Raw genomic sequence first — 6,986 nt, forward strand, 5'->3', positions numbered from 1 at the left:
GGTGGTCGTGCTTGCACACTATAGGAAAAAGCACTAGCCTATGTGCACTCCCATGGTCCCGGCCACCAGAGAGGCTGACGCTTTTTCCTATAGTGTGTAAGCACGACCACCACTGATGGATTGCTGTAGGGCGGTATGTAACCATGGAACGAGCAGTGTATAATGTGATGGAAAAATGAATCCAGCCAGCAAAGCAAGCAATATGGGTAATAACAATACATTAGTAAGTGACTTGTATTAACTTTCTCTACATGATAAAGGCCACTTACTGAAGTGAGACAACCCCTTGAAGGCTTTTGGGATATATAAAAAAAAAATCATGAAAAATAAGCTTGACCTTTAAGGCCAGGTCCTTGAGGGGTAAAGACTCTGTTCACACTTGTGTTATTTATTTTCGGTCAGGCTTCTGTTGCACTTTAGTGCCTGGAACAGTTTACATTCTGCAGTATTCAATCGAATAAAAAGGTGCATCATTGTAATAAAGTATCTGTCACATCATCAAGACTCCTGTAAAAAAAGGCCATGACTAGAGCCTTAGGCTGGCTATACACAGGGGCGTAACGATCGCGGTCGCAGAGAGTGCGACTGCGACCGGGCCCGGCGGGAGGGAGGGCCCGCTGCAGGCCGCAAGTGCTTGCGGCGGCGGCGGGTGGCCGGGCCCTGTGACTGTGTTAAGTAACTTATCTGTTGATCACCGACACCTGCTGCTGTTCGCAGGTGACAAATCATCGCATCCGCATCGCAAGTCTGAGAGAGAGAGGGACCCCACTTAGCTGCTGCCGCTCCTCTGCCGGGCCCTCCCTCAAGCTACACACACGCCCACAAATACGCCTCTCGCCTCACCACATGATCAGGCACTCAGGCAGGTAGCTAGGACACGCACGCCGCGGCCCTCTCTCCTCATACGTACCGCTGGTCTGGAACTTGAAGCGGACTCGTCAGGTGACCCGACCCTCCCTGCGCCCCCGCGATATGAGTCTGCTCTCTGACGTCACCACGAGAGTAGACTCTAGGCGCGCAAGAGCCCGCCACATCTGAGACTTGAAAGCGCGGCAAGCGCCCCACGGCCCCAGTGTCAGCCAGCGCGCACTCACCTGAGAGTCTGAGACTGAATGAGAGAGAGACCGGCCGGCCGGCTGACCAACCGACCAAGTAGTCACCCTCACCACTCCAGACTGTCCAGACACGAACCATCAAGGCCAGGGAGAGCGCTGGGCGTTGCAGCAGTCAGAAGTACCATCTGCCTGGACTGGTCTGGTCTATAGACTGGTAGGTGGTACTACTAGGTAGTATTAGTAACTAATGTAAATGATTCATCCATCCATCCATCCATCTGCCCCAGGCCCCCACCCACACCCTGATTTCAGACATCATTATCGACGGTCCACTGATCATCCATCTATCCGCCCCACCCCCTGAATTCAGACATTATTATTGTCTGAAATCAGGGCCGGGGTGGATGGATGGATAGTGGACGGATGGTAATAATAATGTCTGAAATTAGGGCCTGGGTGGGGCGGATGGATGGATCATCAGTGGATGGTAATAAATTATTGCTGTGACAGGTCCATCCATCCATCTGCCCCACCCGCACCCTGATTTCAGACATTATTATTACCAGACCGAACGACCGACCAAGTCACCAGACACGAACCATCAAGGGCGAGCGCCGGTCATTGCAGCAGAAGTACTCCAGCAGGACCATCTTCCTGGACTGGTCTATAGACTGGTAGGTAGTATTAGTAATGTAATGATTCATCCATCCTACTGCCCCACCCACACCCTGACTTCAGACATCATTACCGTCCACTGATCATCCATCCATCCGCCCTACCCCCTGAATTCAGACATTATTATGGTCTGAAATCAGGGCCGGGGCGGATGGATGGATGGATAGTGGACGGGCGGAGTCGTGGGGTGGGCGGAGTCTTGGGGTGGGGGGCCCCGATTCAAAGTTTGCCCTGGGGCCCATAGAACTCTAGTTACGCCACTGGCTATACACATTATACTTTTGTAGGCCGAATCCGCAGAGAACATCAGGTTCGGCCGACACACTAATGTATGTGGGGGCTTCTGATTGTCCCCTAACAGATGATGTCGGGAAAGACCAGGATAGGGCAAAATGAATATTATCGCCCTTTTGTTCTCCAGGTAGATAAGCTTCCTCTGCTCTCCCCAGAGCGTACACAGACATGTTCTGCCGAGCCAAACATGTGTATGGGGAAGGCAGGAGGGAGTCGGGAGAGATAGCTGTCAGCTGAACAAATCGGATGACAGCTATTAAATGTGGAGACACCTAACCATAAGGAGACACAGAAACTAGGAGAGGGGTAGAGATCCCTGTGACTTGCAAAATTATAGCTCCACAGCTTCTAAAAATGGTTGCTGTAATTTTGCTTCTTCCTGAATCCAGCTACAACATCTGACTTTGGAGAGCACAAAGCACTGAACAAGATGACCATTAGTACAGTTTGTTTGATTATTATATTTTTATAAATTTTTTTACTTTGAATATCTTACTGCTAAGTTCTGCTGGCTGTTAAAGGGGTTGTCCCACAAAAAAATATTCTACAGTTCTCAAACCAGCAATTCTTTTGTAATTGCATGGAATAAAAAAATTATAATAGCCACTAAGTTATTCAATAAACTGTATCTGTATAGCACCACCTGCTGTTTGCTTTTTGTATTTCTTAGTCCTGCTCAATGAGAAGGCCGCACATGCTCAGTTTCATCCTTCAATTGCCTCCTGAGTATATAGGGAGAGAGCTGCAGCAGCATGGACACGCCTGCTGAGCGATGACAGGGAGAGCATGGACACGCCTGCTGAGCGATGACAGGGAGAGCATGGACACGCCTGCTGAGCGGTGATAGGGACAGCATGGACACGCCTGCTGAGCGGTGATAGGGAGAGCATGGACACGCCTGCTGAGCGGTGATAGGGACAGCATGGACACGCCTGCTGAGCGGTGATAGGGAGAGCATGGACACGCCTGCTGAGCGGTGATAGGGACAGCATGGACACGCCTGCTGAGCGGTGATAGGGACAGCATGGACACGCCTGCTGAGCGGTGATAGGGACAGCATGGACACGCCTGCTGAGCGATGATAGGGACAGCATGGACACGCCTGCTGAGCGATGATAGGGACAGCATGGACACGCCTGCTGAGCGGTGATAGGGAGAGCATGGACACGCCTGCTGAGCGGTGATAGGGAGAGCATGGAAACGCCTGCTGAGCGATGATAGGGACAGCATGGACACGCCTGCTGAGCGGTGATAGGGAGAGCATGGACACGCCTGCTGAGCGGTGATAGGGACAGCATGGACACGCCTGCTGAGCGGTGATAGGGAGAGCATGGACACGCCTGCTGAGCGGTGATAGGGAGAGCATGGACACGCCTGCTGAGCGGTGATAGGGACAGCATGGACACGCCTGCTGAGCGGTGATAGGGACAGCATGGACACGCCTGCTGAGCGGTGATAGGGACAGCATGGACACGCCTGCTGAGCGGTGATAGGGACAGCATGGAGACGCCTGCTGAGCGGTGATAGGGAGAGCATGGACACGCCTGCTGAGCGGTGATAGGGAGAGCATGGACACGCCTGCTGAGCGATGATAGGGACAGCATGGACACGCCTGCTGAGCGGTGATAGGGAGAGCATGGACACGCCTGCTGAGCGGTGATAGGGACAGCATGGACACGCTTGCTGAGCGGTGATAGGGAGAGCATGGACACGCCTGCTGAGCGGTGATAGGGAGAGCATGGACACGCCTGCTGAGCAGTGATAGGGACAGCATGGACACGCCTGCTGAGCGGTGATGGGGAGAGCATGGACACGCCTGCTGAGCGGTGATAGGGAGAGCATGGACACGCCTGCTGAGCGGTGATAGGGAGAGCATGGACACGCCTGCTGAGCGGTGATAGGGAGAGCATGGACACGCCTGCTGAGCGATAATAGGGAGCGCATGGACAGGCCTGCTGAGTGATGATAGGGAGAGCATGGACATGCCTGCTGAGCGATGATAGGGAGAGCATGTACACGCCTGCTGAGCGATGATAGGGAGAGCATGGACAGGCCTGCTGAGTGATGATAGGGAGAGCATGGACACGCCTGCTGAGCGGCGATAGTGAGAGCATGGACATGCCTGCTGAGCGGCGATAGGGAGAGCATGGACACGCCTGCTGAGCGGCGATACGGAGAGCATGGACACGCCTGCTGAGCGGTGATAGGGAGAGCATGGACATGCCTGCTGAGCGGCGATAGGGAGAGCATGGACACGCCTGCTGAGCGGCGATACGGAGAGCATGGACACGCCTGCTGAGCGGTGATAGGGAGAGCATGGACATGCCTGCTGAGCGGTGATAGGGAGAGCATGGACACGTCTGCTGAGCGGCGATAGTGAGAGCATGGACACGCCTGCTGAGCGGCGATAGGGAGAGCATGGACACGCCTGCTGAGCGGCGATAGGGAGAGCATGGACACGCCTGCTGAGCGGCGATAGGGAGAGCATGGACACGCCTGCTGAGCGGCTATAGTGAGAGCATGGACATGCCTGCTGAGCGGTGATAGGGAGAGCATGGACAAGCCTGCTGAGCAATGATAGGGATAGTATGGACACGCCTGCTGAGCGGTGATAGGAAGAGCATGGACACGCCTGCTGAGCGATGATAGGAAGAGCATGGACACGCCTGCTGAGCGATGATAGGAAGAGCATTGACACGCCTGCTGAGCGGTGATAGGGAGAGCATAGACACGTCTGCTGAGCGGCGATAGGGAGAGCATGGACACGCCTGCTGAGCGATGATAGGGAGAGCATGGACACGCCTGCTGAGCGATGATAGGGAGAGCATGGACACGCCTGCTGAGCGAAGATAGGGAGAGCATGGACACGCCTGCTGAGCGATGATAGGGAGAGCATGGACACGCCTGCTGAGCGATGATAGGGAGAGCATGGACATGCCTGCTGAGTGATGATAGGGAGAGCATGGACACAGCCCCTTCGCTGCAAAATAAAGAACACTCCCCTTGAGGTGCCATCTTGATATAAATCTAACAGAGCAATGTATAGGAAGATCTCTAGATCTCATGTGAGGTACAGGGCTGGTTCTAGCCCTGTTGTTATGTACTATATGATCTTTGACTTTCATATTTTACATTAATCATTGGACAACCCCTTTAAATCCAACTAGCTTGCATTTCTGCTGCATCTTTACGTATTAGAAGAGTATGGCTGGCTATCAGTATTTGAATGCAATTTGCAAGCCACGACATTTCATTTGCTCAGGTTTATCTGAACATGTTCTGCGTAACACAGTAAAAAGCAGCCACCGATTACAGTCAGGGAGTGATCATATTACAACTGTGAACTGTGCCTAGAATTGTCCTAGATTCTGCAGAAAAAAATGCTACAAAACAAAAACATTTCTGCTTTACAGTATCTATCAATAAATAACACATCGTAACACTAAATACAGGGAAATGTTTAGTGACTAGATGAGCAAGAAAGAAAATTTCTACTTCAATTTGGGTATAATTGATTTGTAGTAGAAGCAATTCGGATGAATCGGACCAAAACGAGTTTTAAGAACTTTGCTCATCTGTAATTTAAGTACTTTTGCAAAACACAACCATATAACCTTTGTGATGGATGAGACTACCACAGGACTGGGTGGCTCTATGAGACTCAAATGTATTCCTCCCCCAGCAGGCTTAGAATGACCCATCTAGACAGAAGTCCTATGTGTCCTAATTATTCTGCATGGGGATGGTCAGACAAAAGAAACAAACAGAGAACTTCCAGATGTTGTAGAGTCTGTTGCAATAAAGAGGGGGTGGTCACATTCCACGGATACCAACATTTACAGCGCACACTGCTGTTACAAAGTACACCTCCATACTATTTACATGCCAATGCACACACTGTGCCAGTGCCAAGTAGTAGAAGAACTGCAGGACCAGGGAGAAAAAAAAGTGGAGGGAATAAAAAAATTTATTAAAAAATGTGGATTCTGCATAGAAAATACAGTGTAATGTAATTTGTGTAATGTCTGACACGTCTTAATTCTTGCTGTAGGTCTCTGACAGATCTAAGTAAATTCCACATTTGTTTTATGGAATTACTAATTACTTGATCCATACTGATAGCATGTAAAACATAAAAAAAAAAAATGAAATATGCTCTTTTGCATTTGACTACAGTAAATCTGTCAGAATATCATTAACATCAACTTGCAGGATCACAGGCTGAACTGGATGGACAAATGTCTGTTTTTCAGCCTTATAAACTATGTAGGGCTGGCCACTAGGGATGAGCGAACCCGTGGAAGTTCGGGTTTGCCAGGTTCGGCTGAACTTCAGGTCAAAGTTTGGGTTCGGGACCCGAACTTGACCCAGATGCCCATTGAAGTCAATAGGGACCCAAAGTTCACTTTATTATTTTCCGTTATAACATGGGGTAAAAAAAAAACAGCAGTGCGATCAAGTGGATTGGGTCAGTTATCTTCTATTTTCTTACAGCAGGACCTGCAATGGTGAGCATGGTGAGGTCATCGCAGGTCCTGCTGAATGAAGATAGAAGACACTGCAGCAGAATGCTATTATTTTCCGCTATAACCATGTTATAATAGAAAATAATAAAATTACCTGAACCCAGACTTCAGTGAAAAAGTCTGTGTTTGGGTCAGTGGCGTTGCTAGGGCTGGTGTCACCCGGTGCAGTAGAAAATAGTGTCACCCCCACCCATATGGGGGCTATGGGGGTGCTACTGCCGTAAGGGGGCATCTGTTAGCTCAGCAGGGTATCCCCTTCTATGATGTCCATAAAGAAACCCCTTTAACAATATCATGAATGCCATTTATACAACCTATTTGTACATAAGGGGCATTCCCTGTATATCTGCCCCATGAACAGGGCCATGGAGCTTTTCAAGAAAAAGAAATGCTGGCTTTTCTAGTTTGACAAAGTTCTGACGCTTTTACTTTAACA

Source organism: Bufo gargarizans, chromosome 2 (assembly GCF_014858855.1).
Source record: "Bufo gargarizans isolate SCDJY-AF-19 chromosome 2, ASM1485885v1, whole genome shotgun sequence".
Taxonomy (NCBI): Eukaryota; Metazoa; Chordata; class Amphibia; order Anura; family Bufonidae; genus Bufo; species Bufo gargarizans.